General features: G+C 35.0%; 1 pseudogene; it reads right to left on the bottom strand.

Annotated features, from left to right (window-relative positions):
- Window positions 1-2,130: 2,130 nt before the first annotated feature.
- On the bottom strand, window positions 2,131-7,440 carry LOC113688444 (protein RETICULATA-RELATED 3, chloroplastic-like; annotated as a pseudogene).
- Window positions 7,441-23,321: the final 15,881 nt, after the last annotated feature.

Raw genomic sequence — 23,321 nt, 5'->3', positions numbered from 1 at the left:
CAATTGACTAACTTTAACATTACTTTTTTTAAATTACTTTTTTTTTTTTAGTTTTGCAAGGACAACTTGGGTGAAGAGGGGACAAAATTTCTTGAATGGGCTTTTTTGAGTTGGCATTCTACAAATTGGATAAGTGCGTACCTATAAAAAATAGATATCATCTAGTACGATAAATGATGCAATTTCATTTTGTCTCAACTACAACTGTGAAATATGAAACTCAAAGTTTGAGATTTTGGCTATTTTTCTAAAATAGCGTTACTATCAATAATCCCAAAAGACACTTCTATTTAATATAGTAGCATAATATTAAACTTACAAATGTTTTTTTAAAAATGTCCATTGAACAAAAGTTCATCCATAGACACCAACTCCTTCGCCTTACGCACATATTGTCCCCCTAGTAATAACATAGAAATTATCATTTTTCCATCTCTCACTTCGAAATTTTTTTGACCTCCCTGACTCGTAACAGAACAAATTTCTCATTCCAATAACCTTGTGCAATTAATGATTCTCATGGTAGCTCTTTTTTTTTTTTGGGGCACCTTTCTTTGTCTTTTGCAACTTCCAAAACCAATCAAACAATTTAAAACCAGTTTTACGGTCTAACTTTTACCAACCGAATACTCTGTGACTCATCAGATGGACTGGTTCAATTTATTTCCCCACAACAACTCTTTTGCTCTAATTCTAACGAAAGAAAACCCCAATGTTAAAACATTCTGCTCCTGATACAAATAGCTCTAATTTTAGGATTTCTGCTACTAAGTACTTAGCAAAATTATAGAATTGAATGTGCTAAATAATCGCACAAAAAATGAACAACTCAAAATGTTATTAATATCTCAAACAAACAATGAAGAAAGTCTCACAGCAATAAAAATCTAAGAGTAGTTTTATGGATTCTCTATAAACTCTATATAGACTATCTTGGTAAATGCTAACACCTTGTCTAATTTGGTAAATGCTATACTAACATGTAATTAATTACAAAATAAGTTACTCGACTATTAAATAAAGATTAGGGTAAAATACACGATAGCCCACGTCGTGGTTTCACAGAACGTCAGGTGAATCCCCTATGGTGGACCCTTTCATAGTTAAAAATGGATATGATCTTTCTGGATTAAAAACAATTGATGCGCATGTGAACCACATGTGTGTAAGTCATCTGAAAATTGGTTGTTAGATCTAAAAATTATAATTTTGTTCCGAAATTACCTTTGGTGGACAAATTTATATATGATATTAGGGTAAAATCCTTAAAGCAATTGGCAGAGAGAGAGAGAAAGAGAGAGAGAGAGAGAGAGAGAACAAAATGAACAGGTTTCTGGGAATTTTGCTTGAGCCAAGGACTCATGTTCGAGTTAAGCACCTGAGCTTGATAAGGGCTTGGCTCGTGTTCGAGTTAAGCACCTGAGCTCGATAAGGCTTGAAAACAGCTCTACACTGTTTTCAAACTTGATCGAGTCGAGCTCCAGCAAAGCCAATATTTTATTGAATCGAGTTCGAGTTGGAGAAATTGAGTTTGAGCTAGAGCTTGAGTAGCACTATTCCTCCTCAAATTTGAATTCAAGCACAGTGCTACTTGAGGTCAATTCGACTTGACTTGATAGCGCTCCCAAGGTTTGTAATAGGTTTAAATATATATTTGTAGCTAAGTTATAATATATTTTACTAAACACTATTGAAACCTACACTTTAATAGTTAAAAATAATTTTATTATGTAATTGTTACATACAGATCTTTTTGTTAATTTTTATGAGGATCAACAGAGACCCAAAATGTCGTACTTAGCCTATGAAAAATGTGCCTTTGTTTTTTTTTTGGGAAATTTGCCAAATTGGTTCCTAACATTTACCAAAAACACATTTTTAGTCCCTAACATATAAAATCAACCAAAATTATCCCTCACATTTAAATTGTGATCCAATTTGGTCCTAATGCTCGTTTTTGCTCATTTCTCTGGCTAAAAATAGCATGCCTCTCTCACGTGATCATATTTTTAAGGGCAGAACCGGAAAACATATTTCATTACCGATTGAAAGTAAAAGAATAGGGGACCACTTGACTTTGTCAGCAGGCAAAGCATCTCCAGTTGTAGCACCACCTTCCCGGACACCCACCTACTCCTCCTCCTCCTCCTTGACTAGTTGTTGTTGTTGTTGTTCCAGCTCAGCAGCAACGGAAGACGGAGGAGGAGGAGCAGCAGCAACAGCAACAGTAGCCTGTGATCCTGTTAACCTGGCCAGTACGACAAAAGACATCCCTCCAAGGACATTGTTTAAGCACCTCAAAACGACGACGGAGCTTTTGAAGAGAAATGAGGGAAGGCCCTTGGCAAGCAGAAACTCGATGCCGTTGAGGGCTTGGTATCTGAAGTTGCTGCTGACGCCCATGTGGACGGCCCAGGTGAGAGCGTTCAAAGGCGTCGGAGAAGGCTTGTTGGGGGTCTGTAAATTGGGATCCATCTTCTTCCTCATCTTGATCAGGGCATTGGAGATGGCAGTTCCCACGAGTCCGATGGCGAAGCCCACAACTGCAAAGAGGGTGCCTTTGTACACAAAAGTCCCCATCTAACTGAACACGCCGTAAGCCCCGGGCTCGAACATGTGGGAGGATAGGCAGCGAAGATGGAGGGGAGGCGGCTAGAAGAATGAGCGCCCCCAGCCCCCGCGGTGGGTGCCAGGAGATACTTGAGCGGGAAATTGAGAATGGAGCTGACGACGAGGGTGGAGAAAACGAAATCCAGTTCATTAAGGCCGAAATTAGGACGAGATGCCATGTCCCCAAGCACGCAGGCCGTCACACTCTACAGCTTTGTCGTCGTCATCATCATCACTAACATTTCCAAGTTATGCTTGTTAATTAAGGGATGCAATTTAGGGTTTCTTGAAACTATAATTTGAGGGGGAAAGGTGAAAAGGGGGTGGTGGTCCCCTATCCTTTTACTTTCAACCGGTAATGAAATGTGTTTTTCGGTTTTGCCCCTAAAAATATGATCACGTGAGAGAGGCGTGCTATTTTTAGCTGGAGAAATGAATAAAAACGAGCATTATGACCAAATTGGATCACAATTTAAATGTGAGGGATAATTTTGGCTGATTTTATATGTTAGGGACTAAAAAATGTTTTTGGTAAATGTTAGGGACCAATTTGGCAAATTTCCCTTTTTTTTTTCTAATTTAACTTTGAAACTAGACCATAAGAACGTTTCATGCTATATAACTATAATTGCAGTAATTTTCTTTTGAAACATTTGACAAGTAATTAAACATCTTCAAATAATAATTAAAAGGATAAGTGAAACTAATGCACTAATTTGATTGTCGTTGTAGTGTATAAGCAATAGACTTCAACTTGCCAAGGAGGCTTGGATTAATGGCTAAAATTAAAACCCAGGACTTAGAGGTCCTAGGTTTAAATCTCTTTTTTGTGACAACCCCACCTCCCCCTAAGGCGAACCAGAGGGTTCGGCGGGCCGCCTGCCCGGCTCTCGCCGGGACTCAGTCGTTCACTAAAGTTCTCAAATGAATTACAAGAATAAACCTCAAATATTATAATATAAATCTCCAATATACATCAAATTCTCCAAAAATTACATGTCACAAATGCAACGGAAACAATTCCCAACTATACATAAAATGATTCCAAATCCAAATTGTACAACATAAAGGCCATCCATTCACGTGAATAAGCACAACAAGTCCTGCCTTCGCCTTGAGCCCTGTGGAGGGGAATAAAATATTTTTGGGGTGAGCTAGAAGCTCAGCGAGTAACCAGCAAAATCATTAAGCAAATATATTTCACAATGTTGCATTTCGATGATTTCGATGATGTCATGATTCAGAGATCAAATGTCCGTTTAGTGCTCTCGTGAGCCGGTGAAATCATAGCACTTGAACACCCAACGCTCAAATATTTCATTTAACATTAACTCACGAACTCACGAAAGTGGGAGCAACATCGGTGCTCCAGATAACCATGAACATGAACCATAACAAGGTGGAGACGTTGGTGTCCAGCACAAGACTTTCCCAGAACTCATTGAAGCCAAAATCATATCATGAATTCACATGCAAGCACGCATGAGATGCAATCGAGTAAATAATGCAAGAAACATTTCACAAGTACTTTGGAAATAGTTTAGGGTCACTCACCTCCATGGCTCAGAAATCATCCATCAAATATCATTGCCTTGCTCAAATCCAAGTCTTAGATCACAAACTCAATGCAAACAAATCCCTTCAAAGTTCGGACAGCACTTCCCCTGAATTTGCTAACTTTTCCAGCCACCACGACTTCATTATATCCTCAGCCAGTCCCAAAGGTACACACACAACAACAAGTTCATCCAATAGCCATTCAGCAAGCTCCAAGTAGTACTCGTACAAGTCAAGCTAGGGAAAAGTCCGGAAATGAAAGTTAAGCTCAAAACTAGAAAAACAGTTTTGACGTCCTTTTGCGGTAATGGCACAAAAGGTACTATGAGTATCGGATGGAGGTCCAAGACCCACCGTTTCGAAGCTAAGAACCAGGGCTACAACAATGTAGAAGGTCACTCAGTCCAAATCCTAACACAACTAGGTCAAAAAGGCAGAAAACCAACCCAGAACCGTAATTTCAGGTTCCCAAATCACACAATGCTGTAATTAGTACAACTCAGTCTAAACAGGTCCAAATGCAGAAATTCCAAAGGCATATGGTAACTAGGACATCAAGTTACATTTCATCAGAAGACCTGAACACCCAAATCCAAAAAAATTCCAGTCAAAACAACCCATTTCAGACGCAGTTCTTACATCCTGATGAACCCAGAACAGCAACAGTAAATTCGGCTTATCTCATTCGACACTACTCCAATTGACCTGAAATTTTGCAGGCACCTCTAAAATGTCATTCCCTACAACTTTTATGTTTTGATCTAAGGCCAATTCGGCCTCTATCTATGACCTAAAATTTCGGACAGAATGTAGCTTCAAGAACCCTAATTTTCCAGAATTTCTTCCAAACCCAAAATTGGTTGCTATTATCACCAATTCACACCCACATGAGTCATTTCCACTCATTAACAGCCATCATAGATGACCACAACATCTCATTCATATTAAACCAGAAAATTCCTCATAAATATAAAAACTTCACCAAATCACTTCAAATCAAGAATTAATTCACATAATCCATCACTTTAGCTACTATTAAGCATCACTTAAGCATCATTAGGTGTGTAGGATGTTCAACCATCACTTACCTAGGAAACAAGAGAAAAGGAGTTATAGACCACCTTAGCTCTTCCAAAAACTTCACCAAACTCACCACTAACACAAAAAGGCAAGATTGCATGGAGTAAAAACTAATTTATGTGATTGATTTTGGAAGATTAAGCTAGTTGGAAGCTTGAAATGTTGAAGAAACTTTCTTCCTTCTTGAGCTAAGAGGGCCGGCCATCCAAGGGTAAGAAATGGTGAATTTTTAGTGATTTTTGAAGATATTTAACTCAAATGGGTCAAAAGTCAAAAAAAAGTGAATAGTAACTCTTAAGCTATTTCCAATACAATGGTGACACTTGTCACCTTTAGGTTTAAAACTTATCTGTTTGTCTCTCCAAGACAAATATCTTAACACATTGTAAACTAATATCAGTTAATACAAAATTCCAACAAGTTGTCAAAAATATAATGCATTTACCGCACTAGCGGGTCCCACGTCCAAAATACGCTTTTAATTTCTCAAAAACTAACCGATACTAGAAAAATCATTTGAAAACTATATTTGCTCATAAACTTGATCTGGGGAATTTTTCTAATCAAGAAAATGTAGAAAAGGCAGGCGTTGAAAAAAAAAAATAAACCCTAGAAAATTAGAAAATTTCCGGGTTCTCAAACTCATTTTTTTCGGGGCGTCACATTTTTCCCCATTTTTCTTTTTTAAATCTCACTCTTCCCTTAAAAAAAGAGAAAAAAAAGTTATGGACCTCAACTAAAGTAATTATCAATATGACATTTTTGCTCATCTATTGTATATCCTTTTTCATTTACTAAATTAAAAATAAGAAAATATAATTAGATATAATAATTAATAAAAGATGTAGGTAATTAGTCGTAACTAGATTGCACTACTTTTTAGTAGTCACTTTTAATAACAATTCCATTTATTTTTTCTTATTAATTTCAGAAATAAAAATAAAAATAGTTAAATTAATTAATGTTTAATTCATTCTCGGTTATTTTTGTTCAGAAGCACTTTAGGTTTCAACTGCTTCTTGAATTTCAATTGTCTCCTTAGGGACAAGATAGTTATTTGAATATGGGGTTGACAAATATTTCTTGCATTGGGTACAAGTTATTGAAGATTCAAGTTTTTGTTAAATGATGTTGTTAACCCTTCTGATATTAAGTTTTAAAAGCTTGTTGGTCTTTTCGTAAATTTGTTCTCTGCTCTATTGAACGAGACTAATTAGCATTCTAGTGACTGTTACCGCAATTAACTTTACCATGTCCGAAGGTTCCCTTTCTTTTACTTCCGTTACCGCTCTGTTCGTTCTATATGCTCCATCTTTAAAATTTTAATCCGAAAAGTTTAGGGGCGCTTTCTATAATTTGACTTCTTAATGATTGTGTATAGGTTTGTAGTTGTTCCAGCAATGGTTTCTTCAAGTTATTTTTGTTGGAAAAATGGAAAAATCCAATGCAGAGTGAATGAGAAAATTGTTCTCATAATGGCACTCTTTGAAAGAATCCAAGGATAATTATCTTTCATTCATGTACCTAGGATTCATGTACTTAATTATTGATACATGTTTTGGAGTTGTCTTATATAATCAAAGGTATTCCAAATACAAATACATGTATGTACATGAATGTGGTACTTTGATAAATGTGAAGATAATTCAATGGATTTTAACACTTGTTGCCAATTTCTACAATCACCCTTGGCCAGCATCTATAAATAGATAACTCTATTTTTGTTTCAAAAAAAAAACATCGCTCTCTCTATTTTTCCTCCTTGCATCTTCATCTTTTATAGTGTTCCATATTGCTCTAGTTCGAGTTCGCTGTGATGAAGAAAGTTTGGTGCTAACATATTCACCATTAATCCGTTGTATCCTGGGAGACAGACGCCTACTTAACCTCAAGCACTCAACCTGTAGGGGGCGAATCTGTTTTAAGGAAATTGTGCTCACAAGCCTCGGATTGTTATTTTCTATCTCCACTCTTTTTTCTGTTTATATTTATTCTTTCCTATATTGTACCAGCCTATTACTTTTACTAACAGTCTTAAAACAGATTATGTTCTCAATGGCTGACAATACAGGAAGAGAAACCAACATTTCTACTTCTGATGCCTCTGCCTCTGGCACTATTGTGAAACTACCTGAAGGAAAGATTACTCCTATGGTTTCTACTAACCATAGTGAGAAACCTGAGAAGTTCCATGGCTAGAACTTCAAGACATGGCAACAAAAGATGTTGTTCTATTTGACAACATTGAATCTCTCGAGATTCTTAAGTGAGGATGCTCCAAAGCTGCCTGAAGGCTTAACTGATGCACAAGCTGTCAGTGCTATTGATGCTTGGAAGTACTCTGATTTCCTTTGTCGAAATTATGTCATGAACTGCTTGCATGACTCGCTATATAACGTGTATCAAGTACACAAGACGGCAAAGGCATTGTGGGAATCCTTGGATTGGAAATATAAAACTGAAGATGCCGGGGCAAAGAAATTTTTCGTTGGAAAGTTTCTAGACTATAAAATGGTGGATTCCAAGACTGTTATCAGTCAGGTGCAAGAAATTCAAATTATCTTACATGAGATTCTAGCTGAAGGCATGATTTTGAGTGAAACCTTTCAAGTAGCTGCTGTTATTGAAAAGCTACCTCCTGGGTGGAAGGATTTCAAGAACTATCTCAAGCACAAGCGCAAAGAGATGAGTATGGAGGACCTTATTGTTAGACTTTGAATTGAAGAAGACAACAGGGGTTCTGATTGCAAGGCAATAAATTCTTTTGATGCTAAAGCAAATATTGTAGAGTATAAGCAAGAGCAAAACTCCAAAGGCAAAAAGCCAAATCGAAATTTTGGGGCAAAAGGGAAAATCTCTAAGCAGAAATTCCAAGGGAAGTGCTTCAACTGTGACAAAAAAGGTCACAAGTCCACTGAATGTAAGCTTCCAAAAAAGAAGAAGCATGAAGCGAACTTGCTTGATAGAATCGAGGGAGACATGGAAAACATGAACCTGACTGCTATGGTTTCTGAAGTGAATTTGATGGGGTCAAATCTGAAAGAATGGTGGATTGACACTAGAGCCACAAGACATGTTTGCACAAACAAAGACCTGTTCACTACCTTCGAAAAAATTGAAGGGGAAAAAATGTTCATGGGGAACTCTGCCTCATCTGCTATTGAAGGTCGAGGTAAGGTGTTGCTAAAGATGACTTCTGGCAAAACATTGACTTTGAACATGTTCTGTATGTGCCAGAAATCTGCAAGAACCTTGTTTCTGGATCATTGCTGAACAAGCATGGCTTTCGCATGGTTTTTGAATCGGATAAAGTTATATTATCCAAATCTGGAATGTATGTAGGGAAAGGATATACAACCGATGGGCTGTTCAAATTGAATGTAATGACTATTGTGAATAATAAGAATAAGTCTTCTGCTTATTTGCTTGAGTCTTCCAATTTATTGCATGGTAGACTAGGTCATGTTAATTATGATACTTTGCGTAGACTAATTAACTTGGATCATATTTCTTCCTTTCAAATCAATTCAAACCATGAATGCGAGATTTGCGTAGAAGCAAAATTAACAAGGTCATCTTTCCAAACAATTGAAAGAAACATCGAACCCCTTGAATTGATTCACACAGATGTCTGTGATTTGAAATTTGTTCAAACAAGAGGTGGTAATAAATATTTTATCACTTTTATTGATGATTGCACAAAATACTGTTATGTGTTTTTGCTCAAAAGTAAAGATGAAGCCTTGGAAAAATTCATTCTCTACAAGAATGAAGTTGAAAATCAACTTAACTGGAAAATTAAAAGGTTAAGAAGTGATAGAGGTGGTGAATATGAAACACCTATTGGTGATTATTGTGCAAAATATGGAATTGTTCATGAAGTAACTGCACCTTACTCACCACAATCAGATGGTGTTGCTGAACGGAAAAATCGCACATTAAAGGAAATGATGAATGTGATGTTACTAAGTTCAGGATTACCTCAAAATATGTGGGCTGAAGCTATTTAATTTGTCAAGCAATTACCTTTTAAATAGGGTACCCCGGAAAAAACAAGATAAAACTCCTTATGAGTTATGGAAAGGTAGGAGACCATCCTACAAATACTTGAAAATGTGGGGGTGTCTTGCAAAAGTGGCTATTCCAACACCAAAGAGAATAAAGATAGGTCCTAAAACTGTGGACTGTATCTTTATAGGCTATGCACATAATAGTGCTGCTTATCAGTTTCTTGTGTATAATTCAGAATTTTCGGATATACACAAAAATATGATAATGGAATCAAGGAATGCTTCATTCTTTGAAGATGTGTTTCCTTGTAAATCGAATGGTGCATCAAGTTCATCAAAACGAACACATGAAGTCATGAGTCAAGAAAAACATGATCATAACTTGATTCAACAAGATGAACCAAGACGTAGCAAAAGGGCTAGAGTGGAAAAATCATTTGGAGATGATTTTACAACTTTTCTATTAGAAAAGGAACCACAAACCTATATAGAAGCTGTAAATTCTTCTGAAGGTTTTTTGTGGAAAGAAGCAATAAAAAGTGAGGTTGATTCTATTTTACAGAATCACACATGGGAGTTAGTGGATCTTCCTCCTGGTTGTAGACCTTTAGGATCCAAATGGATCTTTAAAAGGAAAATGAAATCTGATGGCTCTATCGATAAGTACAAAGCCAGACTTGTAATCAAAGGATACAAGCAACAAGAAGGTTTGGATTATTTTGATACTTATTCTCCTGTTACGAGAATAAATTCTATCAGAATGATTCTTGCTACCGCTGCATTGAGAAATCTAGAGATACATCAAATGGATGTAAAGACGGCTTTCTTAAATGGTGATTTAGATGAAGAAATCTACATGGAGCAACCTGAGGGTTTCATTACTCCGGGAAAAGAAAATAAAGTTTGTAAATTAGTAAAATCATTGTATGGACTAAAACAAGCGCCAAAGAAATGGCATGAAAAGTTCGACAATGCAATGATAACTAATGGATACAAAATAAATGAGTGTGACAAATGTGTCTACACTAAAGAAACAGAACATGACTATGTCATCTTATGTCTTTATGTAGATGACATACTTATTGTTGGTAGTAATGACAAAATGGTCAAGTCTACCAAAGACATGTTAAATTCAAAATTTAACATGAAAGATATGGGGCTTGCTGATGTAAGTTTAGGAGTTAAAATTACAAGAATATCAGACGGCTTGGTCTTGAGCCAAACTCATTATGTGGACAAGATTCTGGAAAAATTCAATAAGAATGATTCTGGAATTGCAAGAACTCCATTAGACAATAGTTTCCATCTATCTAAGAATAGAGGAGAGAGTATTTCTCAAGTAAAATACTCAAGAATCATTGGAAGTCTAATGTATCTATTGAGTTGTACTAGACTTGACATTGCATATGTAGTGAGCAAATTGAGCAGATTTACAAGCAATCCGAGCGCTGATCATTGGAAAGCAATTTTAAGGGTACTTAAATACCTACGGTACACTCGGAACTATGGACTGCATTACACTAGATACCCTGCTGTTCTAGAAGGGAACGCTGATGCAAATTGGATATCTGATATAAAAGATTCAAAATCCACAAGTGGATATGTGTTCACACTTGCCGGTGGGGCAGTATCCTGGAAGTCTTCTAAACAAACTATTGTAGCTAGATCTACAATGGAATCTGAGTTCATTGCCTTGGACAAATGTGGCGAAGAAGCTGAATGGCTGCACCATTTCCTTGAGGACATTCCAAAATGGGAAAAACCTATGCCACCAATATGTATTCACTGTGATAGTCAATCAGCAATTGGAAGAGCACAGAATAACATATATAATGGTAAGTCTAGACATATACATCGTAGGCATAATACCATTAAACAACTACTCTCAACAGGAGTTATCTCTATTGATTATGTGAAATCAAAGGATAACATAGCGGATCCGCTAACCAAAGGATTGAATAGAGAGTTGGTTGCAAAAATGGCAAAGGGAATGGGACTAAAGCCCATGGAAGGCTAAGTGTTATAAAGGAAACCCAACCTAGCTGACTGGAGATCCCAATATCTAGGTTCAAAGGGACAACCTAATTATAAGGACTTAGCATAGTCATTGTGGGGGGATATCCCTAGACCCATTCCATGATGAAACAATGACGCAAAGGAGAATTAAGGATAGCACAATGGTATGCTTTAATGATTCTTAAGTGAAGTAATTAATTACTGGAGACTTAAGTAAATCACCTATGTGAGAGTGAAGTGGGGCCGCTTCAAAAGAGAATTGTTTAGGGCTCAATTCTTAAAAAACTCTTGCTGAACCAGGTTGATGTTCATGGCCAAAACGAACATAACTATGAGAACTGAACTAATGGAGCATGATTCCTGTGTGAAATATATGGTCATTTACACTGAAAAGCAGGACAGTTCAAAGACATCATGTCTACTGGATTGCTAGTAAAGTAAGTGTATTTCACAAGAGAAGGTTCAAAGGGTAACACCAACCTATCTTATGCAGGTTTCAGTTGTGGAACACTACTGTAGAGTCAAAACTCAAAACAATTTTTCATTCATGTGGGGGATTGTTGGAAAAATGGAAAAATCCAATTTAGAGTGAATGAGAAAATTGTTCTCATAATGGCACTCTTTGAAAGAATCCAAGGATAATTATCTTTCATTCATGTACCTGAAGATTCATGTACCTAGGATTCATGTACTTAACTATTGATACATGTTTTGGAGTTGTCTTATTGAGAATACATGTATAATCAAAGGTATTCCAAAAACAAATACATGTATGTACATGAATGTGGTACTTTGATAAATGTGAAGATAATTCAATGGATTTTAACACTTGTTGCTAATTTCTATAATCACCCTTGGCCAGCATCTATAAATAGACAACTATCTTTTTGTTTAAAAAAAAAAGCATCTTCATCCTCCTTGCATCTTCATCTTTTATAGTGTTCCATATTGCTCTCTCTATTTTTCCTCCTTGCATCTTCATCTTTTATAGTGTTCCATATTGCTCTAGTTCGAGTTCGCTGTGATGAAGAAAGTTTGGTGCTAACATATTCACCGTTAATCCGTTGTATCCTGGGAGACAAACGTCTACTTAACCTCAAGCACTCAACCTGTAGGGGCCGAATCTGTTTTAAGGAAATTGTGCTCACAAGCCTCGGATTGTTATTTTCTATCTCCACTCTTTTTTCTGTTTATATTTATTCTTTCCTATATTGTACCGGCCTACTACTTTTACTAACAATTTTCAGTGTATTCGATCTCTGATTTTTTTGCTTCCTCTAATAAATTTCATCAGTTTTGTATTTTTGGCATTATAATTTAGGTGTCTGGAATGATATTTCCCTAGTGTTTCTTCTTGTTTCATCTTTGCTTCATCTTTTATTCTTTGCCCAATTGTTCTATTGCTTGGATTATATGAAAAGTTTTATTTTTTGATTCATCGTACTATTTTTTTTAGGTAGGATGATTCTTAGTTCTGTGAGTTTGATGTGTTTTCTATCATACAATGGTACGGATGATAAATATATTAAATTTAAGATTAATCAATGACTTGTTCTTAAAACTCAATTATTGATTCTTCTCTCTTTGATATTTTGTCATATAGGTCAAAGAACTTGGACTATTGAACAGTGCATTACGAAGAAGGTATGGTGATCTGGTGCTTGACTTTTTGGTTGTTGAATTTATGTTTTTTAATTGCTGATAAGTTGATAATCGGCGATTTATATAGTGTATTAGGTGTTGTGGATTATTGAAAATCCGTTTTGGCGTATTTAACACAATATCTTAGTCTTACTATATTTAGTCTTTATTTCACAACTTTCTGATATAGCTTAATTTAGTGTAGATTTGCTGATTATTTAGCTGAGATTTGCTGGCTATTGCTTATTAATTTTTTTTTTACAACAAATTCTGGATTATAGTCCCTTGCTTGTATACTTAAATTTATGCTTAGTGAACCTGGGAATTTGCTAGAATTACAATTACAAAAGCTATCAAAAGTTAATAGAAAAGTATGTGTCGCTATCTCACGTGCAAAAACAAATATGAGGGCATAAGTGGCATGAAGCAGCTTAATCGACTATGGCAAAGGTAATGGTTGCTTGATCGACCCTTTTCCGTTCCCTTCCCTTTGAAGTAGCTTCACTAATAAAAAGACAAAAATAAGTGGATTAAGCACTTCCCTTGGATAAAATGCCTCGTCACATGGCATAAGTAAAAGTTTCAAGAAAAAAGGTGGGGCAAGTTTTTATTTTCTTCAAAATTTATGGTTATCAACTTAATGGTATATATAGCCATAAAAGTTAGCACTTTTCAATTTGTTTATTGTTAGATTAAAAAATAGTTTTCGTAAAATCTTCACCTCATTTTCTCTCTCTCCAAAGGAAAAGTTCAACAAATGATAATTTTTGGGGTTAAATTTGGCACTTCACGATTCACCAATCATCTAGCCAAATTTTTACCATCTTCTAGTTGAGTCAGGACCACAAGGGGGTTGTGTAGACATTTTTAAGCAATAGGGAGATTTCCTGAATTTCGTGCAAATCACAGGGGGATTTTTCGAATTTTACCCTAACAAAAATAATTTTCAATAAAATTAAATGTTTGGATAATTAATGACTAAGATCCAAGTTGCGATACAAGAAGTTCTAAATAACCAAAAAAGAGAAAAAGATTTGCCTTCAAACAATGGATTTTGAGGTAGAGTAAATGCTTGAAATAAGTTCAGTGGAGTTAGTAAGATTAATTCTTGATGGGAATTAATGCTTTTGGTGTTTGGATTTTACCAGTACCTCAACCATTTTTATCTAATTTTGGTCAATTCAGTATTAATATAATTGAACTAGTGTTTGAATTTTTTATTGTTTGTATTTTGTTTCCTATTTGTAGTGTTTGCTTAGCTACTATTTTAAGATTATGTCAATAGTATTTAATAAAGATATAGTATAAGTTTTTGTTTAGTTAAAGATACACTGAATAACAATTGTATACTAACATTAACGTAGTTATTCAGCGAGCAGCAAGTCTTTTCTTCTGGTAAAGTGCAGATTGGCTCAGGTGGTCAATAAGGGTCTAAATGATGAGCAGATTGCTTTCTTACAAGCAGAGGTGACTCTAGAGGAGATTCAACGTGCTATGTTTAGTATCAAGGAGCATAATGACCCTAGCCCTGATGGTTTCACAGTCGAGTTCTGCAAACTTATCTGGGAGATGATTGATGCTGAGGATAGGTAACTGAGGTAGTAGAATTTTGCTTTGCTAATCAGTACTTATATTATCCTTTATACAGTACTGTTTTGTCTTTAATCCCTACAGTTGACAGTGCTGATTCTATGAGGAACTTTGGACCTATTGCATGTTAAGATGTGCTCTATACATGTCTCTGAAAGATCCTTACACATAGGTTGAAGTGTGTTCTGCCTGAATTAATTAGTACATCGTAGAACGCCTTCCCAAAGGGGGAGACAAATTACTATAGCAGAATTTTGATGCATGAGTTGCTTCATGGCTATAATAAATTCACCGGAAACTCAAAGGACGCTATCAAGATTGATTTAATGAAGGCTTCTGATACATTGAATTCATTTTTTGTTTTTGAAACCCTTTTAGACTAATGAGGTTTCCCGTGAAGTTTATTGGCTGAATTCAGATGTGATGTGTTACTTCTGCATCTATTGATCTAAATGGTTCCATGGAGGAGGTGTTTTCTATAGTTTTTAGGCAACAGATTGAGCTTATGGGCTTTGATTATCATGATAAGTGTTCTTCAATGGGTATATCTGATCTTAATGTCACCGATGATCTCTCTTTTATGTGTGGTGCAACGGATAGATCGTTCATGGTGATTGACCAGTTTTATCTGAATTCATTTAGTTATCAAGCTTAATTCCAAATTTGCAAGAATGTATTACTTTTTTCTCTGGCGGATACGAAGGACAGGCAAAACAATTTGACTGAGATTAGTGGTATGCCAGAAAGAACCCCCCCCCGCCGGGGGGGGGGGGTGGTTCTTCCTGTACGATATCTGAGAATTATATTGATTACCACTACTTTGACTTATGATGATTGTAAAGTGATGATTAGCAAAAGGCAAAGAAAAATTCAGTTGCTACTCCTGTTGAATGTGCTCTGTGCAATCAGGCTGAAGAGTCAGCACATCATAAATTTTTTACTTGTCCTGTTTCATCATTTGCATGGCAAAAGGTTCAGAGCTGATGTCTTAATTTTCTAGGTTGTCATGTCTGGGATCAAGAGCTAGAGTGGTATCTTGTCCATGGGTTGCAGCAAACTTTTGCAGGACAGGTTAGAAGATTGGCTCTACCTGCTTCTGTGTACCATGTTTGGTGATCTAGGAACAGTGCAATTTATTAGCACACTACAGTGGGCTCAGCTGCTATTGTAAAGCTATTGTGAAGGATGTGAGCTGGATTTGTGCTTCTTGGAAAAGCGTTTGCAGGACTCGTGAGAACTGGTAATTGGCTTTACAGTGAAGCTTGCCATTGGATCTAGCAGTAGCAGTACATCTTTAGTTGGTAGATGTATCAGTGTTTTTCTGCTTTTCTGCTGTCTTAATGAAATAAGGCTACTTTTTCGTTGGGAAAAAATGTAATCACAAGCTAACGTTCTGCTCAAAACTCTCATCTACTTCAACCATCAGCTATCTACTACACATCAGCCTATCTAATGATTTCAGAAAATAGAGGACTAGATTCCCATGCAACTGATTATTACCTGTTGGCACGGGTGTTTGGGACTCTCCTTCATGCTCTTCTACTTTCTCAACCAGGGATGTCTAGATGAATAGCTGCAATTTACATCATGCAAAAGATTCTCTTGAAAACCCTAAGTTGTGACGTTAGATGACTGCAAAATTTGAGAAAAGAGAGAACAATTTGGAACCTTTCCATAAACTAGTTGGATGAATCGATTTTGAGAAGGTATAGAAAAGGTTTCACCAAATCTACAGTGGAGTCAATGGATATACAATCTAGAAGAAACTTGCAACAAAACAACGTATTTCAGCTGTTAAGTTTACATATGCATCGATGGAGAACTCCTACAGCCGCATTGATATATTCTATCGAGCACTTCCTTGAATTCTTCGACATCACACAAAATTCTGAGCAATCCCTGTTGATTATAACCAAGTTCAGCTGCAGATTCATCAAGTAAATGAGCCAAAGAAGGATGGTTGATGAGCCTTACGGGGATGGTCAGTCTCTCCATGGTTTCATTATTTGTTCCCACCAGTACAGGAACTTGACCTTTACGAACAGAACCTTCTATTTTTGCCTCATTGGTGCTTCTTAATCTTCTACAGGTATTTGATGAGCTCTTATCTCTTCCTTTCATTTTGCTTCTTCTAACGTAACTGGATGTACTGCAAAAATGTTCTCACTTATATAGCATATATAAATCTCTTGAAATAATATATATATATATATATATATATATATATATATATAACTCTTTGAAATCTCAGGGACAGAACTACTAGCAAGTTAGGACTTGCAGAATAGTCGGTCTAAATGACTTTTTGGCAAAATAGGTTGTAATTTATATTGACTCGGGTGGTTGAGGTATTTGTCAAATGTCGTTGTATAGAAGAGTCTTATTACTTACTAAATGACTATTCCAGCCACCGGGCTTTTGTCTGGTGGTAGTATACGGGAAGTCAAAAGTTCGATTCTTGACTCCTATCAAAAAATTGTCATAATATGTGATAGTCTAAATTAGTTTTTCTCTATGGGGTTTCTACTTATATCGAATCCCTCTTTTCATTCCCCTAGATTAAACTAGATTAGTTTATAGGAATTCTATCGTTGCGACAAAAAAAAAAAGACTATTCCACAATCACGGAAGTGGAAACGGGGAATTAACAATGTCTTGATTATGGTTCCAAATTATGACCATCTTAATATGAGAACAAGGTTAATTAGCCACGTTTACGTGAGAATGCCATAATTTTCCTCTTTTGGATGGCGAGGACAGGAGGACAGGGAAAAGAAGGTACATATATTGTCCGATTCTTTTTTTATACACACACACCACACACATATATATATTACATAATTTAGTCAAGCATATATAATTATGCTATGCGCATAGATTTTATGCACCAATTCAATGCATAAATATGTGCCACGGGTCAAATTATATGCAAGAAATACAACAATCGCACCCGACCTTATCAAAATTAACCGTACCTGCTCCTATCCCAATATTCTGTTATCTATTTAACTTTGGGATAATTTCAGAAACCTCCCCTGAGGTTTCTAAAAATCTCACTAAGCTCCCCAAAGATTTGAAAAATTACATCTACCTCCCTTGATTTGATAGTTTTAGTAACAAAACATTAAAATAATATTGACTTGGTCAAATTTTTAAATGAATACCTAAAAATGCCCCTGTGTAATGAGTTTTAATTTATTTTCCTATACAATTATAAGATTATCTAGTATAATTATAAAAGAAAGGTGCCAAATTTTTTATATCCATATCTACTATGTGATAAACAAATATAATAATATTTTTATCATTATGATAGGATACTTTTGATGGTATTTTATTTTGGATTTAGCTTTATAAGATAGAAAAGAAAATATTGAAATAATTCATTCAAAAATTATGAATTTTTCAAGTAGTGAGATTATCATAATTTAGTAGTGGTTTTGAGCCATTTCTTTTTGATTTATGGTTAATTTTAATACCAAAAAATAGAAAATAAAGATCAACAAAAACATTGGTTTCCATATAAGTTAACTCATAAAAAAAAAATCACTAGTTTGACTTTTGGTATAGAGGTAATAGTGACAGTTCTATAGTTTTATTGGCAAAAAATTTTAAGAAAAAAAAAGGAATAAGAAGGATAAAGAATGAAACAATAATTTTAAAAGTCATTCTAAGTATAAGCATACCAAATAAGGGAATTTCATTAAAATATTTAGGAATAGTTTTATCATTTTAAATGACAAGGGAGGTACATATAATTTTTAAAATCTCGAAAGAGGTAAATGAAATTGTCAAAAGCCTCCTTTGAGGTTTCTGAAATTATCCCTTTAACTTTTTATACACCTCTCAAACCTAGCTGTACCTGCTCCTTTCCCAATATTCACATATCCATTCAACTTCTTATACAAGGCCTTTTGTTTTTCTATGCTTGCTCATCGTTTGGTCTAAAAAGCATTCAAAGAATGCGTTAAAAAAATAAAAAGCACTTGACTTGAACAGTACCCTCTTGGGTTATTGAACTAAATTCGATTATATTCTAATGGCTTTTATTTCATATCAAACAAAGTTGATATTTCCATAAAAAGGCCAAAAAAAAAAAACGACTAAAGTTATAACGTCTGAATTTGTCTCCCATAAAACATGTTCTTATTTCATCATTAAAAGAAAGAAAAGGACAACCTTTATGGTTGAGTATTCAACTACTCATCTCACTGATAGTAATTGCACAGATTCAGATCATGATTTCAAGCTGGAGGCTAACAAAATCACATCACAGAAATTTCGAACCTTTTTCTTATCTAGTTTTTGGGGAACACTTCCATGCCTTTTCCCTTAGGACACGAAATCCGGCAGCCAGCATCTTTGACTGATATTTAAGAGGGCGTTGAATATATTTTTCAATGCATTTTCTATCATTTTTTGGTACCTTACCAAATGTTGAGAAATGCGGGCCTTTCTCCATTGTAGCTTCTGAACCATTTTATGCTCTTCAGAGAAGATTATTCAGTTAATTAGTTAGGTGGACAATTATTGCTTAGACTGCTATTTTTTGCCAATAATTTTTATATTTTTTATGAACATATTTCTCAATCATTTTTTTACCTTACATACATCAAATCATTACAGTATATTTTTTTACAAAAAATCTAGAAAAATAACAATTCAAACGGGTTCTAAACTCTCCATATTATTTTATAATGACTAAATTTCCACCTTTTACTCTTAATTAAACAATAGACGCACTTTCACTTTAATCTTTAAATTTATTTCTAGACACTTTATCTCTTAAAATATAAAACTCATGCTCTTGAGAGAATTTTGTCATTTTTGAAATACATTCTATAGGATTTCAATAGGATTCATTCTATAGACAAAATTTAAAGATTAAAGTTGTAATGTGTCTATAGTTTAGGGGTCCGAATTAAAATTTATCCTTTGAATATCTAGTACAAGATTTGTACTTTGCACAAAACTCTCATGTAAATGCCTAACGTATGTCATCACATGACAAAGAAATTAATTTGAGAATTGAGAAGACAATTTGCAGACATTAGACAAAGGAATTCACCACACGAAGATTGAAATCAGCTCTTGCCAAGTTTACATTAAACAATGGAGATAACATATGTAATTGAAAATCCTACTGCCTGGTTAATACGACATGATTTTGAACACGAAAGAATGAGAGAATAAGACCAGTTGGCATATATGATTTTGGGAAGAGGATACATACATTTTTTTGAAAAAACTGCACAAATTGTTCCTCACATACCATGTATGATAAAATTTAGTCCCTCAAAATGAAATTGAATGATTTTATTCCCTTACATTAAAAGAAAAAAGTGATTGTTTTTTCCCCTTTGATGCCTTTTCTAGCCTATTTTAATCGGAATGTGCTAGAGTCCCATCACGTACTCCAAATTTAAAAGGTATACTATTTGGCAAATTAATTATTGCATTGATCCGGGACTTATTTCCTCGCTCATCTCTTCTCCAAGTAGGGACAAAACATTTATCCAATCAATTTCTCTTTCCAAACCCTAAATTAAACGGCAAACACGTGTGCTAGATTTGTCGAAAAGCGGCAGTTTTGAAGTTTCTGTGTTCTTTACTTAAATCACTAACTATTCGAAAAGCTCAGGAAAGGTATGATATGCGAACAAAGTCTGTCCACATTGCAGTTGCACACTTTTTGGGAAATGTAATTTTGTTTTTGTCAAAAAATGTAATGTTTATTGGGTTTGTATATTTGGTGCCTTAAAGGCACATAACAAAAAGTCAGTCCAATTCTTTTTTTCTTTTTTTTTTGAAAAAGGTGCAATTTCAGGGTGGATACTCGATAGTGACTTTGAAATTAATTGTGGATCAATCTTTCTATTTAATGTGTTTATCATGTATATATCCTTCAGGCACCAAAATTAAAAAAAAATGTTAGTTTCTATATCTTGGGTAAAGGATAAAGAGGACCAGAGGGGGGGGGGGGGAAGGTCTAAAATCGCCCTCTCTCTCTCTCTCTCTCTCGGTGTAAATTACTGACTAAACAAATAATCTAACCTGTGTAGAAAACACAACAACTTTAATCCCTTAGAATTTGGTATAGTCCAATTTGGTCCATTACATACATTTGAAACCAATTTAGTACAGATGGAAACTTAGTGGAACATAACGGCGAAAGTGATTTAAACGTCACGTGCATGTCAAATTTACGGCGTAAAATACCAAAATATTTGTCCATCTTTTTGAAAGTTAAGAAAACTAAGGGTGCACTTAATAAAACTGTAGCCTGAAAACATAAATATGAAATATGAAATTTGAATTTATTAAGCAATTCAATTGTTAAGTGTTAAATCTAATACATTTGAGCATATATCACATTTAGTGATAAGTGAATAGCTTATCACTTATTTTTTAGAGCAAGTTTTGTCTAGGAAATTCAGTACCACTTAATTACTTCAAATGTTCAATTTTTTATTAGTAAACACGTCTGAACATATTAAGATCTGAATCCATTAAATTTAAGTGCTAAATTGGGTTATCAAACAAGGTCTAAATTTATTTGCTATAAGTATGAAACTCAATTGGACAAGTTCTCAAAAGATAACAAGATTAAAATGCTATTAGCCCTTGTTTGGATTGCTTTTTCTGCAAAAAGATTTTTTAAGTTTTTGTCAAAATATTTTTCTCACATTTTTCAATCAATATATTAGCTCATATAAACAATACTACAATAATTTTTCTCAAAAAATTCCAAAAAAATGCAATCCAATAATTTTTCCAATTTACTGTAAAGGAAGAGCACCGGGATGTCTTGCCTTCCCCTTTGGTTGGCATGGTCATATTTAACTATATTCTTTTCCTAACTAATTCTCTTTTTCTTTGTTTTCCAACCTTTTCTCAGTTGGTGGGGTTACATTTGACTCATAAAAAACAAACTTTAGAATAATATTCTAATCGAATGTCACACATTCTAGGTGTTGTATTCGAGCAATCTGGAAACATGTAATTTTTTATTTTTTTTTACAGCATTTCTCACGCAGATTCATTCAGATGCATTGATGATGGACAAGCTTTGAAAGAAAAATAAATAAATAAAAGCTGTCCCACGTTCAATCAAATCTTGAACTTTTGACATTTGTTTCCTTCTCTCTGTTTTAATTTCGGACAGTCGCCTCCTATGATCATATGACCAAAAAGCTTATATTCTAAGCTACTACGGAACACGGGTAGCCTTTCGAGTCAACTACTACAAAGTACCCAAGTACTACGAATCACTTACTGGTAATCCGTAATTGCCAAGTAGTTACTTGACAATGAGCACTCACTTTCTTAATGGTAGTCAATAGGAAAAAGGTCTTCGGGTTGTACAAAGTATGGTCAAGATGCACCAAAACAATTGTACTCTCTTCCAACAAGTCGGCTATCCAACGTAGACCATTTTGTTCTAGATAGAAGATAAGGTATATAAGAACAATGCTTAATTAAATTACCCTTATTATGAAATAGATAGTATATATATTGTTATTCTCCTATTGAAAAAGTTGTAGATAAAACACTTAGTAATTATTTCAAATAAGGTATATAAGAACAATATTTCTTTAATTTTTCTTTCTCCTTTCTATGCTAGTAATTTCTTTTGATGCTTAAATGTATACTATTAAAAATTAATTAATTATTAAATTAGTTCATGTAATTCCTATTTTTAACAATTTATTCATCACATTTTATCAGCAATCTCTTTATAATAAGGAATTGTTAGTAAAACAAAAATTGAGAATTACTTAATTATTTTTATTAAATATATACCTATTAATTTTCTGTATTAATTTATGACAAGTAAAACAATTTTCATAAGAACTTAAAATTTTATATGCAAGTTGAAAGAAACACTTTAGACAATGAATTTGTGTATCATAATTCGAAAGATGAGGATAAAGAAATCTAAAATAATAACAAAAAAGAAGGGGATAAAAGGGATAATATAACAATTTTCCTCCAATGAAGGCATTATTATTTTGCCAGATATGCTTGACTATAGTATAATGGACAATTTGTAGACTTCGTGAGCACAAAAGTTAATTTGTGGACTTCTTGCCCGCAGAAGGGTTATTGAAAGGGTCACACAATTTACACGGCAGAAATTTCCTTTTCAATATCTTGGCTTTCCTTTATATATCGGACGGTGTAAGTCATCATATTTTGGGGATGTAGTTCAGGCGCTTGTAAGGTGAATACTATCCTGGAAATCCAAGTTTTTGTCCATGGGGAGAAAGCTAACCTTGATTAGGCATGTGCTGCTGTCTGTTCCAGTACACCTGTTACCGGCTGCGGTGTTACCTGCTTCGCTATTCAAATTGGTGGAAAAGGTGTGCGCGAACTTCCTATGGGGCATCTTAGAGGAAGGCACGCGGTATCACTGGATTGGTTGGACGAAATTATGCTATCCAGTTGAGGAGGAAGGAGTGGGTCTCAGACGGTTGAATGATATTTATGCGGCTTTCTCTTGTAAGTTGTGGAGGCAGTTTAGGACTGGGGCGTCGCTCTGGGCGAGTTTTATGCGGGCTAAATATTGTCGAGAGCTCCCCCTGTGTCAGGTTGAACTAAGTCGCCACGCCTCTGGTACATGGCGGAGAATGTTAAATATCAGTAGGCAAGCGGAGCTATCTGTGGTCTGGCGGATTCAAGGGGGTTCATGTCATTTTTGGTATGATAACTGGCTGGGGACTAGCGCGTTATTTCTTAAGGCTATGGTGGTCCCAACCCTCTCTTTTAATGACTTCATTGAAAATGGGAGGTGGAGCTCAAATTTAATCTCCCGAG

This window comes from Coffea arabica, chromosome 5e (assembly GCF_036785885.1).
Source record: "Coffea arabica cultivar ET-39 chromosome 5e, Coffea Arabica ET-39 HiFi, whole genome shotgun sequence".
In the NCBI taxonomy this organism is placed as follows: Eukaryota; Viridiplantae; Streptophyta; class Magnoliopsida; order Gentianales; family Rubiaceae; genus Coffea; species Coffea arabica.
The sequence above is the reverse complement of the archived record's forward strand: the minus strand, read 5'-3'. Positions and strand labels throughout refer to the sequence as shown.